This window comes from Ranitomeya variabilis, chromosome 3 (assembly GCF_051348905.1).
Source record: "Ranitomeya variabilis isolate aRanVar5 chromosome 3, aRanVar5.hap1, whole genome shotgun sequence".
In the NCBI taxonomy this organism is placed as follows: Eukaryota; Metazoa; Chordata; class Amphibia; order Anura; family Dendrobatidae; genus Ranitomeya; species Ranitomeya variabilis.
Window position 1 is genome coordinate 651241304 of NC_135234.1, and position 13631 is coordinate 651254934.

General features: G+C 41.8%; 1 protein-coding gene and 1 long non-coding RNA gene across 2 annotated transcripts in view; one reads left to right on the forward strand and one right to left on the reverse strand.

Annotated features, from left to right (window-relative positions):
- The window catches only part of GLI1 (GLI family zinc finger 1), a 232099-nt gene that overhangs the window by 98388 nt on the left and 120080 nt on the right, over nt 1–13631 (forward strand). The window lies entirely within an intron of this gene.
- The window catches only part of LOC143818461 (uncharacterized), a 73756-nt gene that overhangs the window by 33769 nt on the left and 26356 nt on the right, over nt 1–13631 (reverse strand). Inside the window, exon 2 of the long non-coding RNA XR_013224561.1 lies at nt 9720–9902. This is a non-coding gene — a long non-coding RNA (uncharacterized LOC143818461). The remainder of the gene's footprint in view (nt 1–9719; nt 9903–13631) is intronic.

The following is a 13631-nucleotide window of genomic DNA, read 5'->3' on the forward strand; positions in this document are numbered from 1 at the left end:
TAGCCCACACCTATAGTTCTTATTTGTATACCAGCCATACCAGCCTGCACCTGCCAGTGCCTATCTGTTTACCAGCTGTACCAGTCCGCACCTGCCAGTGCTTATCTGTACACCAGCCATACCCGCCAGCATCTGTGCTTCCTGTGTTCCAGCAGTGCCTGCCTATATCAGTTATACTCTCCTACTGGACCGTTCTAACTACCTGTCCCTTGGGGGTCAGCTGCCATGAGCCCGAGATCTGTCCTGTAGTAGCACCTGGTGTCCATTGGGAACCAAGCCCAAACCCACCATCAGGGGCTCTAGTGAAGAGTCAGGTGCTCAACTAATCATGCCCCTTCACGTTCTTCATGGACCACGACACATTGGTTCCACGACTACCATTACACCAGTGTTACCAATTCCTTGTAATCATCTTATCAATGGCTTTGTGCAAGCTGGTTGGTGCAAAATTCAACTAGACACTCCTTAAGTGGACCTAGCTCAGTTAAAACTATGTAAACTTCCATTCCAGCCCAAAACTTGATTTTATCCAGTTGATTGCAGGCAACTTAAAATCTGTCGTATTTGGACATGTTGATGCCAGTTACAATTTATCAAACACACTTGCAATAATTAGCTTGTGAATGTGGTGCCTACATGGCAAACTCAGTAGTTCTTTCTGCAGTTTCATTCGCAAGAGAACTCGCGCACCAGCCTTTGTACCAGTGACAAATGACATAGACTTCACTTTATCCAAGAGCTGCCAATCCTTCACAGTCCTTCGAATACAGCCATAGCTTGTGCTGCTCCTGTGCTGTTAGGTATCTCTAAGCAGTTTCATTACAGATCTGGCTTGCAAACCTTTTCCTGTCTCACAGTACAGTCAGTGGAAGCTTTGATAATATTTGCTGTAATCTCTCGATGCGACGAGACTGTCTAATAGATTCCTTATTCAACTTAAGACTGTCTGGATCATGGCCTTAAGAGTGAGGCCATGTGCACACGTTCAGGATTTTTAGCGTTTTTTTCGCGTTTTTTCGCTATAAAAACGTGATAAAAACGCGAAAAAAACGCTAACATATGCCTCCTATTATTTACAGTGTATTCCGCATTTTTTATGCAAATGTCGCGGAAAAAAAGCAACATGTTAATTAAAAATGCGGAATTGCGAGGATTCCGCACACCTAGGAGTCCATTGATCTGCTTACTTCCCGCACGGGGCTGTGCACACCATGCGGGAAGTAAGCAGATTATGTGCGGTTGGTACCCAGGGTGGAGGAGAGGAGACTCTCCTCCACGCACTGGGCACCATATAATTGGTAAAAAAAAAAGAATTAAAATAAAAAATAGTCCTATACTCACCCTCAATGTCTTCCCGCCTCACCGCTGCATGCTGCCGCTTTGGTTCCTATAGCTGCTGTGCGGTGAGGGACCTGCCGATGACGTCACTGTCTTGTGATTGGTCGTGAGCGGTCATGTGACCGCTCACGTGACCGCTCACATGACCGCGACGTCATGGAAGGTCCTGCGCGCACAGCAGCTATAGGAAGAGGAACGGACGCCGCTGAGGAGATGTCTGGGTGAGTATAACCATTTTTTTTATTTTTTTTATTATTTTTAAACATTCTATCTTTTACTATAGATGCTGCATAAGCTGCGTCTATAGTAAAAAGTTGGTCACACTTGTCAAACAGTATGTTTGACAAGTGTGACCAACCTGTCAGTCAGTTTTCCAAGTGATGCTACAGATCGCTTGGAAAACTTTAGCATTCTGCAAGCTAATTACGCTTGCAGAATGCTAAAAAAAGCGCGAAAAAAACTGAAAAAAAACGCAAAAAAAAAAATGCGGATTTCTTGCAGAAAATTTCCGGTTTTCTTCAGGAAATTTCTGCAAGAAATCCGGACGTGTGCACATACCCTTAGCAGCAGCAAGCATGTAGTTTGCTTTTCTATCACTGGTATTAGTTCTGTCTAGAGCTGCAGCATCTTATGGAGTCACAATGTTGACAGATCTTATCGACTTACATTTCTTGGAACTAAAATGCCCTTCACCCTCATCACTATCATTGTCGGAAGTGTCGCTGTAACTGCTACTACTACTGCAAAGTTCAGCCCATGCTGTGGACTGCTGAACTAGCTTAGTTTCCTTTTTTATCTGCCTGTAATTCTCTCATAAATCTTCTTTCCTTGACCTTGGCCAGTTTTCTGTCTAATGGTCTCATACTTCCAATGATCTTTTTCTCTTTGAGCAAGCAAGAAGTCATGGTCTTCCTAAAGTTTTATAACTTTCATGGCATCAGCATGAGCGACATCAAACAAATCATCAAGTTTATTAAGGAATCCCCTCTCGTTGGATTCTTGTATTTTTTGGTTTGCCGTTTAGTATTCTTCTTGATACTCTTCCATTGACCAGACAGACTCTTAACCTTACTCATCATGTGAGATTGTTGCCTTGTCAGGATTATCGCTGTCTACCAGAAGTACTTTGTTGACTGCGACGGTAGCACTGGTACATGTTGGTTGCAATTCTGTACAGTGCATTCAACACTGATTCAACAGCAGCTTAGAAGCGGTAATACTGCATGTTGTCCCTCCAATCAACCACATTCCCCTTTTCCCTGCAATTTGAAGATGCCATTTTTTCAGACAAAAGTAACTAAACCTGTGGGAGGCCTAAATAGCAAACATAAATCCACATTTATGTAAAGTTTGATACTTTGCTGCTAGGGATGAGTGAATCCCTATGTATTTGGCCGTGCATCTTCTATCATGTTTAATTTTACAAATTACAAGTAAATTGGAGAGAGCATCAAGGAGCGATGGGGCCCTTATTGCTGTTCTACATTAAAACTACTCAAATTCTAAGTGTTCAAGGGCCGTCTTTGAGCCACCTTTAAACACAACCAAAAGAATACATTTCTTGAAGGATATTTCAGATCATTATGTGCAACAATTATAGGAGGTGAGACTTTGAAAAAACTATATATAACTTTTTTATTTTTCTGTCCACATAGCCATATGAGGGCTTGTCTTGTCGAGTTGGACTTTTGAATGACACCATTCATTTTATCATGTGATGCACTGGAAAGCAGGGAAAAAATTCCAAGTGCATTGAAATTGCAAGAAAGTGCAATTCCACAATTTCTTTTTTTTTTTTGGGGGGGGGGTTTGTTTACCATGTCCACTAAAAGGTAAAACTGACCTGGCAATATGATTCTCCAGGTTGGTATGATTATGCCAAAACCAAACATGTATGTTTTTTGTTTTTTTTTTATTTAAGTGGTGAAAAAAAATCTGAAATTTGTAAGGAAAAAAAAAAACAAAGCAAAGCAAAAAAACTTGCTTATGTCAACATTTTCCGAAATCTGTAGGGCTTTAAACTTTTGGTAAATGGAGCTGTGTGAGGGCTTATTTTTTTGTGCCATGAGCTGACATTTTTCTTGATATCATTTTGGGTAAGATTTGATGTTTTAATTTCCACTTATTGCATTTTGTTGCAATGCTGCGGTGGCAATGAACGTAATTCTGGAGTTTTGATTTTTTTTCTCGTTACCCATTTACCAATCGGATTAATTTACTTTATATTTTGATATTTGTACTTTTGAACAATACCATTGGTTTTACCATGTAGTGTACTAGAAAACAGGAAAAAAGTTTTTTTTATTTTTTTTTTACTAGGTTTACTAAATGCTCAAACTGACCTGCCATTATGATTCTCCAGGTCATTATGAGTTCATAGACACCAAATATGTCTAGGTTCTTTTTTTATCTAAGTGGTGTAAAAAAATTCCAAACTTTGTTTTAAAAAAAATTACGCCATTTTCCGATATCCATTGCGTCTCTATTTTTCGTGATCTTGGGTTAGGTGAAAGCTTATTTTTTGCATGTTGAGCTGATGTTTTTAATCATACCATTTTGGTGGAGATACGATCTTTTGATCGCCTGTTATTGCATTTTAATGCAATGTCGCAGCGATAAAAAAAAACGTAATTTTGGCGTTTTGACTTTGACTTGATTGCTATGCTGTTTAGTGATCAGGCTATTCCTTTTTTATTGATAGATCGGACAATCTGAATGCGGCGATACCAAATATGTGGATGTTTGATTTTATTTTGATTGTTTTATTTTGAATGGGGCGAAAGGGGGGTGATTTGAACTTTTATATTTTTTATTTGTTTATATTTTTAAAAACTTTTTTTTTTACTTTTGGCATGCTTCAATAGTCTCCAAAGGAGCCTAGAAGCTGCCATAGCCTGATCAGCTCTGCTACATAGAGGCGATGTTCAGATCGCCTCTATATAGCAGATTTACTGACTTGTTATGAACGCCTACCACTGAGTGGCGCTTACAGAAAGCCTGCATTGACAACCATAGAGGTCTCCAGCAGACCTCAGGTTATCATGCCAACACACCGTGTTTCACCGGTGTGCGTATTTCCGTCCCGAAGGCTGGAAGCGCGATTTAAATGCCGTTGTCAGAGTTTGACACCAGCATTTAACTAGTTAATAGCCATGGGTGGATCGCGATTCCACCTGCGGCTATTGCGGGCACATGTCAGCTGTTCAAAACAGCTGATATGTGTCCGGAAAGATGTGGATTCACCGCCGGAGCCCACATCAGGGGGAGGGACCTGATGTCGGTAAGGGGTTAATGGGACAAAAAGGAAGGTGATTTGAACTTTTGTTTTTTATTTTTTTTTTTTCATATTTTTTAAAACTTTTTGTTTACTTTTAACTATCTACTATATAATTGTCTAAGGGTCACTTCCGTCTGTCTTTCTGTCTGTCTTTCTGTCTGTCTATCTCTCTGTCTGTCTGTCTGTCACGGAAATCCCAAATCGCTGATTGGTCGTGGTCAAACGGCCACGACCAATCAGCGATGGGCACAGTGCGGCCGCAAAATGGCCGCTCCCTACTCCTCTGCCGTCAGTGCCCGCTCCATACTCCCCTCCAGTCAGCGCTCACACAGGGTTAATGGCAGCGTTAACGGACCGCGTTATGCCGCGGTGTAACACACTCCGTTAATGCTGCTATTAACCCTGTGTGACCAACTTTTTACTATTGATGCTGCCTATGCAGCATCAATAGTAAAAAGATCTAATGTTAAAAAAAATAAAAAATCATTATATACTCACCTTCTGTCGGCCCCCGGATCCAGCCCAGATGGTCCGATCCATGCATTGCGGTCTCACGAGATGATGATGTAGCACTCTCGTGAGACCGCACGTCATCATCTCGCGAGACCGCAATGCCCTCTTGGGACCGGAGCATCATGAGGAGCATCGTTAAACACCTGGGCTGGATCCAGGCGCTGACGGAAGGAGAGTATATAACTATTTTTTATTTTAATTATTTTTTTTAACAGGGATATGGTGCCCACATTGCTATATACTACATGGGCTGTGTTAGATACTGCGTGGGCTGTGTTATATACTACATCTCTGTGCTATATAGTATGTGGGCTGTGCTATATACTACGTGGCTGTGGTATATATTACGTGGCTGGGCAATATACTACATTGCTGTGCTCTATATTACGTGGCCTGGGTTATATACTGCATAGGCAGTGTTATATATTACGTCTCTGTGTTATATACTAAGTGGCTGTGCAATATACTATGTGGATGTGCAATATATTACGTGGCTGGGCAATATACTACGTGTCTGTGCTATATACTATGTGGCTGGGCAATATACTACGTGGCTGGGCAATATACTACGTGTCTGTGCTATATACTATGTGTCTGTGCTATATACTACATGGCTGGGCAATATACTACGTGGCTGGGCAATATACTACGTGGCTGTGCTATTTACTACGTGGGCTGTGCTATATACAACGTGGCTGTACAATATACTACGTGGCTGTGCTATACACTACTTGGATGTGCTATATTTCTCTGCTGTATCTGTGCATCATGAATCGTGGTATGTGTTAAAGAGGGGGGCCCACTGAGACTCTTTTGCCCAGGGCCCTCAAAAACCTGGAGCCAGCCCTGGCTTCACTGATTGGTCACGCCCGGCCACAAACAATCAACGACAGTCGCCATCCGTCCGCGAATTGGCGCGGAATTTGAACCACGCTTCGCTAATTGGTCGTGGCCGGCCGGCCGAATCCTTTGCATAAATTGCATTATTCTGAAAACTTCATAAATAAACTACATACATATTCTAGAATACCCGATGCATTAGAATCGGGCCACCATCTAGTTTTTAATAGTCTTCTTAGGGGACTTGAAGCTGTGATTCTCTGATTGCTTGTGTAGAGAAAATCACGATCTCCTATGAATGCCAGCTAAATGTTGGTTTTCATAGGAGAATAATCATGACAAGCACAGAGGTCTTAAGCAGACCCCTGGCTGTCATGGCAACCTATTGGCACCCTACAATCACATCATGGGCACACAGATGGGTGCGTGAAATTACACGCCCCCCTCTAGACACATGTTAAATCAGCTATCATATGGAAAGATTTGGGCTCAGTGTGTGAGTGCGCATCAAAGGCAGGGACTCGACATATAACATAAATGTACATAATATGTAATTAAGAGTTTAAGTTTAAACATTATCCCGCTTCCCCAACAAAATGCCATAACCAAGAATGCTATGGTGAGACAGCAGCTGTTACCATACTGTGGGGGCAGGGTTAGATTAAGGGTTGCAGGGCCCCTGACAGTTTACATTCTGTGGACCCGCTAGTAACATGACAATGGGCGGGTATCATGCTATAGGTCATCCGCATCCAAGACTTCTCCCATGCTTCCCCCATACTCTGGAACTCTCTACCCCAACACATCAGACTCTCGCCTACCATAGAAACCTTCAAAAAGAACCTGAAGACTCACCTCTTCCGATAAGCCTACAGCCTGCAGTGATCCTGAACCTACTGAACTGCCGCACAACCAGCTCTACCCTCTCCTAGTGTATCATCACCCATCCCCTGCAGACTGTGAGCCCTCGCGGGCAGGGTCCTCCCTCCTTATGTTCCCCTGTGCCTTGTTTTTTGCTCATGTTTAATGTATTTGTCTATATTTGCCCCGTATTTCACATGTAAAGCGCCATGGAATAAATGGCGCTATAAAAATGTATAATAATAATAATGTTATGAACACACAGGTGCTGCGTTGCATATTTTGCAGCTGACAGAAGATGGGGTGAAAGGAGCTCCATGCCATTTTTTTTCTTTCATGGACAGCATTATAAATAGCAAGAGAGGAGAATATATAATGGGATAACGCTATACAGAAAAGAGAGGATGATAAGTAATAAAAGGATGGCATTATACATCACAATTCAGGACACTGTATACTAAGGAACAGCTCTATACAAGCATTTTATGTAATAAGGGACAGCACTATAATTAATAAGATAGAACACTATGTAATAAGTGATTGCACTGAACATAATAAGAGGATGATATGTAATAATGAGATGGTGCTATACATAACAAGTGAGGGCACTATATATTAAGAAATAACACAATACATAAGAAGAGAAAAGCCTGCTCTATACATAACAAGAGATGACACTATGTATTAAGTGTGGCGATATTCATAACAAGGGAGGACACAAGGTAATAACAGAACAGCACAGGACACTGTAAACTAAGGAACAGCACTATACATAATAATAAAGAGTGCTATGTAATAGGGGACTGCACTATACATAACAAGAGAGGATAGTATGAACTAAGTGATGGCTCTTAACATAAAGTAGAGGACATTCTACACTAAGGAATGGCACTACAGATAATACGATGACACTATATCAACGGATGGCACTATACATACCAAGAGAGGACACTATGTAACAGGATGGTGCTATAAATAACAAGTGAGACAGTTTACACTAAAGGTACCGTCACATTAAGCGACGCTGCAGCGATATAGACAACGATGCCGATCGCTGCAGCATCGCTGTTTCGTCGCTGTGTGGTCACTGGAGAGCTGTCACACAGACAGCTCTCCAGCGACCAACGATGCCGAAGTCATCGGGTAACCAGGGTAAACATCAGGTTACTAAGCGCAGGGCCACGCTTAGTAACCCGATGTTTACCCTGGTTACCAGTGTTAAATGTAAAAAAAAAAAACAGTACATACTTACATTCCGGTGTCTGTCCCCCAGCCTCAGCTTCCCTGCACTGTCTCAGCGCCGGCCGGCCGTAAAGCAGAGCGGTGACGTCACCGCTGTGCTTTACGGCCGGCCGGCGCTCACAGTCAGTGCGGGAAGCTGACGGCGAGGGGACAGACACCGGAATGTAAGTATGTACTGTTTGTTTTTTTTTTACATTTACAATGGTAGCCAGGGTAAACATCGGGTTACTAAGCGCGGCCCTGCGCTTAGTAACCCGATGTTTACCCTGGTTACCAGTGAAGACATCGCTGGATCGGTGTCACACACACCGATCCAGCGATGTCAGTGGGTGATCCAGCGACGAAATAAAGTTCTGGCCTTTCTGCTCCGACCAACGATGTCACAGCAGGATCCTGATCGCTGCTGCGTGTCAAACACAACGATATCGCTATCCAGGACGCTGCAACGTCACGGATCGCTATCATTATCGTTGTTAAGTCGCTTAGTGTGAAGGTACCTTAAGTAATGACACTATATATAACTAGAGAGGACACTATGTAATAAGTTGATGACACTATACATAAAATGGAATGTCTCATATCAAATAAGAACAATATTTAATATTGGAACGCCACTATACATAAGAAGAGTGGACACTGTATACTAAGCAACAGTCTTATACATAATGAGAGGACACTAAGTAGCAAGGGATGGAATTATGCATAACAAGAGAGGACATAATCACTATAGATAACAAGGGAGGACACTATATACTAAGACATGGCACTATACATAAAAAATAATATTATGTAACAAAAGAGGACACTATAAGTAACAAAAGAGGACATTTTGCATTAACTGCTGGTGCCATATATGACAAGACAGAAAGATATGTAATATTGGGACTTCTCTACCTATCAAGAGAGACACTATACACTAAGGAACGACTTCATGCATAATAAGAGAAAGCACTATGTAACATGGGATGGCATTATACATAACAAGAGGGTACTCTTTGTTATAAGGGACGGTGCTATATCTAAGAAGAGACACTATATACTAAGGAATGACAACATTATACACAACAAGAGATGTTATGTCATATGCCATATTAAATATAAGAGGACACTATGTTATATAGGATGGCACTATACATAACAAAAAATACACTATGTAATAAGGTATGGAACTATACATGATAACAGAAGACCCTATGTAATAAAGAATGGTGCTATGGAAACGAAGATGGCACTATATAATAGGAGAAGTTGCTGTGTAATAAAGAATGCTACTGTACATGCTATAATGAAAACCCTGTGTCCAATAAATATCCAAAGACAATATGCTATTAAACATAACCTTTATGTTATATTACAATAAAAAGTTTACTAAACTTAGAGTAGATGAAGTCAAAAGATATACACCATGAGAAATATATGAGAAACATTCTCGTATGTTGAATCAGATGTATGTCAAAAAATTGGATCTACCCCTATCATTTCCCTGCTATGTAACTCACACTGGTATAACAAATGTAGAAGTATAGTAAAGAGAAATGAAAACAGGGGAAGGGTTGTCAGGGCTAGGAAGATAAAGATAAACCACTGTCACGGGTACATATGCAATTCAAACCCCTTCATATTAGTTCCAAAAATTATAGTTACTTACCAATAATTTGATTCTCCAGAACAGGTATTGACTCTTTCTGCCCACGAGGTAGATACTGCTCTTGTAGAGTGAGCTTTTACATTTTCAAGAGTGGGGTGTATGCCTCAAGAATAGGCTAATGAAATTTCTGATCTAACCTATCTAGCCAGGGTCCTTTTAGATGCCGCTTGGTCTTTATTGAACCTGAAAAAGAACAAAAAGAGAAGTAGTTTTCCATCACCCAGATGTGTTTTCTAAGTATTGAATTAAACACCTTACATCTAAAGAATGGAATCTAGCCTCCTTCTCATTCTGGGGATCATTACAAAAAACTGTAATATGATTTGTTGAGACCTATGAAAGGTTGAGGACACCTTAGGGAGAAAAGCTGGGTCCTGTCTAATGATTATTCTGTCAAGGGAATATTTGTAAGTGGTTGCTTTATATGTAAAGGCCACCAGTAGGATAGTTTTAACGGTTAGAACTTTAAGCAGTATTTCAGCTAACAGCTGAAATGTGGATCTATTTAGAGCATCTAAGAATAAATTAAGGTCTCATGGCCAAACCTGAGGCGGGACCACAGGTATAGACCTACTCATTGACCATATGAACCTCACTAACCACGGGTAGTTGACAATTTTCTGGTCAAAAAGAATGCCCAAGCCTGATATCTATACGTCAAGGGTGTTAATGGACAGTCCTAAGTCCAGACCTTTCTGCAAGAATTCCAAAATCCTAGTCCATGGCACTGGGTTATTCACAAAGGGATTTATATTGGAGAAACTTAAGAAACTCTTCCAGACAATTAACTAATTTGTTGTTGTTACTTTCTTCCTACACCGTATCAGGGTAGGAACTACATTTTTGGAGAATCCTTTTGATTCAAGGAGCTGCTGATCAAACACCACACCTTCAGATGGAAATTCTTAACCCCAGGCATGTGACTGGACCCTGGGAAAGAAGGTATAGGATTTCCAGGAGAACCCATGGATTCCCTATTGCCATTAGCCTTAACCAAATGAACCATGGGCCAAAAGAGTGCTATCAAGATTACTTCTGCTTGGTCCGACCGAATCTTCCTTAAAACTAATGAGGGATGGGATGAGGGAGATTGACAGGATGGCCTAAGCTAACTCCTGAGGCCATTTGTGGAGAAATGCATTCACCTCACAGGGAGCTTAACTGGACTTTAGGGAAAAAAAATTGACACCTTCTTATTGACTATTTTCTGAAATACTGCAGAGTTCAGGGACCATACGTCCTGACTTAACTGGTGGCAGTTCAGATTTGATAGTCTTGTCCCTTTGGAAAATCTGCTGATAGAGACAGATTTTCCTCTCCCCTGTTGTCTATATAGAACACTGCTCTCTTGTCTGAAAGAATTTCTACGTTTCACCCTTTACTCCATGTAGGGGTTCGACCAGAGCCAACCAGACTGCTGTAAGTGCCTTCAGATTTGAGGATGCTTGTCTCAGAGCTAGTGACCACTGCCCCTGAAAGGCTGTGTCCTCCAGATATGCTCCCCAACTGAAAAGACGTGCATCTGTGGTAATAACTGATGGATTCAAGATTTCCCAGTGAACTGTAAAAAATTCTCCCAGCAGAGCCACCAAACTTGGGACTTCCCAGTTTTCGAAATCTGAATTCTCTTGTCTAGGTGTCCCATGCATCTTTTTTCTGCTTCCAGAAACTCCCACTGCAACATTATGTAATGAACCCATGTCCATGCAACTGCCGGAATGCACAACGACAGGGACCCTAGGAAAGATATAGTTCCCCTCATCAAGATTATTGGATTCCTGATTAGACTAGAAACAATTCTGGTTATTTTGTCTACTTTTCCTTCTGGAGGAAAAGATCTCTGTTCGCATGAATCCAGAAGGATTCCCAGAAAAACTTGTTTCTGTTCCGGAATCACTTTTGATTTTATAGCATTTTCCAGCCACTCTAAGGAAGCTAGGACACTGGATACGTGTTTTACCGCCTGACTGCAGTCTAATCTTGTCTTTCCAACTATCAGGAATTTTTCAAGCAAAAATCCTGGTGAGCGGCATTAGGTAAAGAGGACGAGTGGGCCGTAAGCCTTATTGCATCTGCACAGGTGTCTGCCAAAAAGTCCGCCACATTGTTGAATGGTTGGAAAACTACCTAAAATCTGATCACAACCATTTATTTTTTATCTGAGATTGCAGCAGATTTAACCATACAATTAGAGATCTTGCTGTGAATGTTGCTGCAATGTTTGGCTTAAACACTTCCAGGCCTTTTTGAGGAGACTTTCTGCCTTTTTAGCCAAAGAATCTTTCAGGAGGCCTTTGGCATCAAAGGGCAAAACCAATTTGCGGAATACATGCAAAATAGTTACATTTGGGGGCCTTTTTTCAACACTCACAAATATCGGATTCAAAGGTGTATTTTTTCTTAACCCCTTTAGAAATTAATCCTTTTTTACAGGTTTCTTCCACTCCCACTTTATCAGGGAGGGCACATTTTTATACACTGGAAAGCATTTCTGCTTTCTCACCTCCAAACCCACAAACATCACATCCTGTATGGTTTTGGGCTCCTTAACATCCTCAATTTTCATTGTGGCCCTAACCACGCCTTTACTCATTTATCCGTATCTTCTGAAAGCTAGGACAGCCTTCATTATTATCTGAGGAGGAGGATGAAGATGAAACATTTGAATAAAATCTTTCTAATTCTACATCATCCAAGTTCTGAAACTTGTATCCCCCAAATCATCCTGCTTCTCAGTAGGAACATAAGTGGTCCTACTCTTAAATCCCTTAAAGGGAACCTATCACCTGAATTTGGCGGGACCAGTTTTGGGTCATATGGGCGGGGTTTTCGGGTGTTTGATTCAAGGCAATATTGCCTTGCGCTGGCGTGTACTCCGGAGGACAGAGAATGAACTTCAATCCAATATTGCGGCCAGCATGCAGCCAGCGGGAAAGAAAGGGTGAATCAAACACCCGAAAACCCCGCCCATATGACCCAAAACTGGTCCCGCCAAATTCAGGTGACAGGTTCCCTTTAAGTGAATTTCTCACCTCTGTTTTAATTATCACTTTCAGGTTCTTCATAAGGGATGAGGATTCTTCTGCCAATGCTTTTTCAATACAATGTTGACAAAAAAATTATCATATGAAGGTAATAATTTGGCCTTACAAAGTGGCCACTCTTTATTTTATTCTGTACTTTCCTAGGTCTTTCTTGTAATAAAACGCATTCAAGTGGATACAGCATTAGCCCTGACCTTTGAAGATTAATTGACTCACCCACCCCAGTAGGCAGGAACTGCCATGCATAGAGGGGCTGCTTCCTCAATAGGATCCCTGGCTTGACTTTCTTCTTCCATTCTGCAGCCGAGGAATGGTATAGGGTATTCACCTCTTATAACATTGGAGACGCTTTCCTACTGCTACTTTTTCAAATCTCCCACCACTGCGATGGCTGCAACCACTAGGCCGCATCCCCCGGAAGTCATGTCAGAGGCTCCGGCAACGGGTCACAATTTTCTCCCCTTCGCTCATGTGATGCGAATTAGCCCGGAAATCATCACCGCGGCCATCAGGAGAGGAAGGGGAGATTTCGCGGCATCCTCCTGTGCCAGCTCATCACACGACACCCAGCAGCATGCAAGCCTCACCATGTCAGCTGGGCATTCTGCCAAGATCCTCTGCAACTGCTCGAGACTCCAAAATCCATCCCCCAACCGGCGAATAGGGTAAGTCCCAACTATCCCTGACATCACCAAGGACTGTAGGATTTCATCCAAGGACAGGAAATCACTGAAGTGGGAAGAGAAGATCTGCCTTTTGAATCTGTAAGTTTCCTGACCTTGGGGCAGATCCTTTCTCGCTCTCTATGGTGCTGTCATGGGGATGGGAAAAACTTGAATACTCTCCATCTAGAATCATTAAGCGAGAC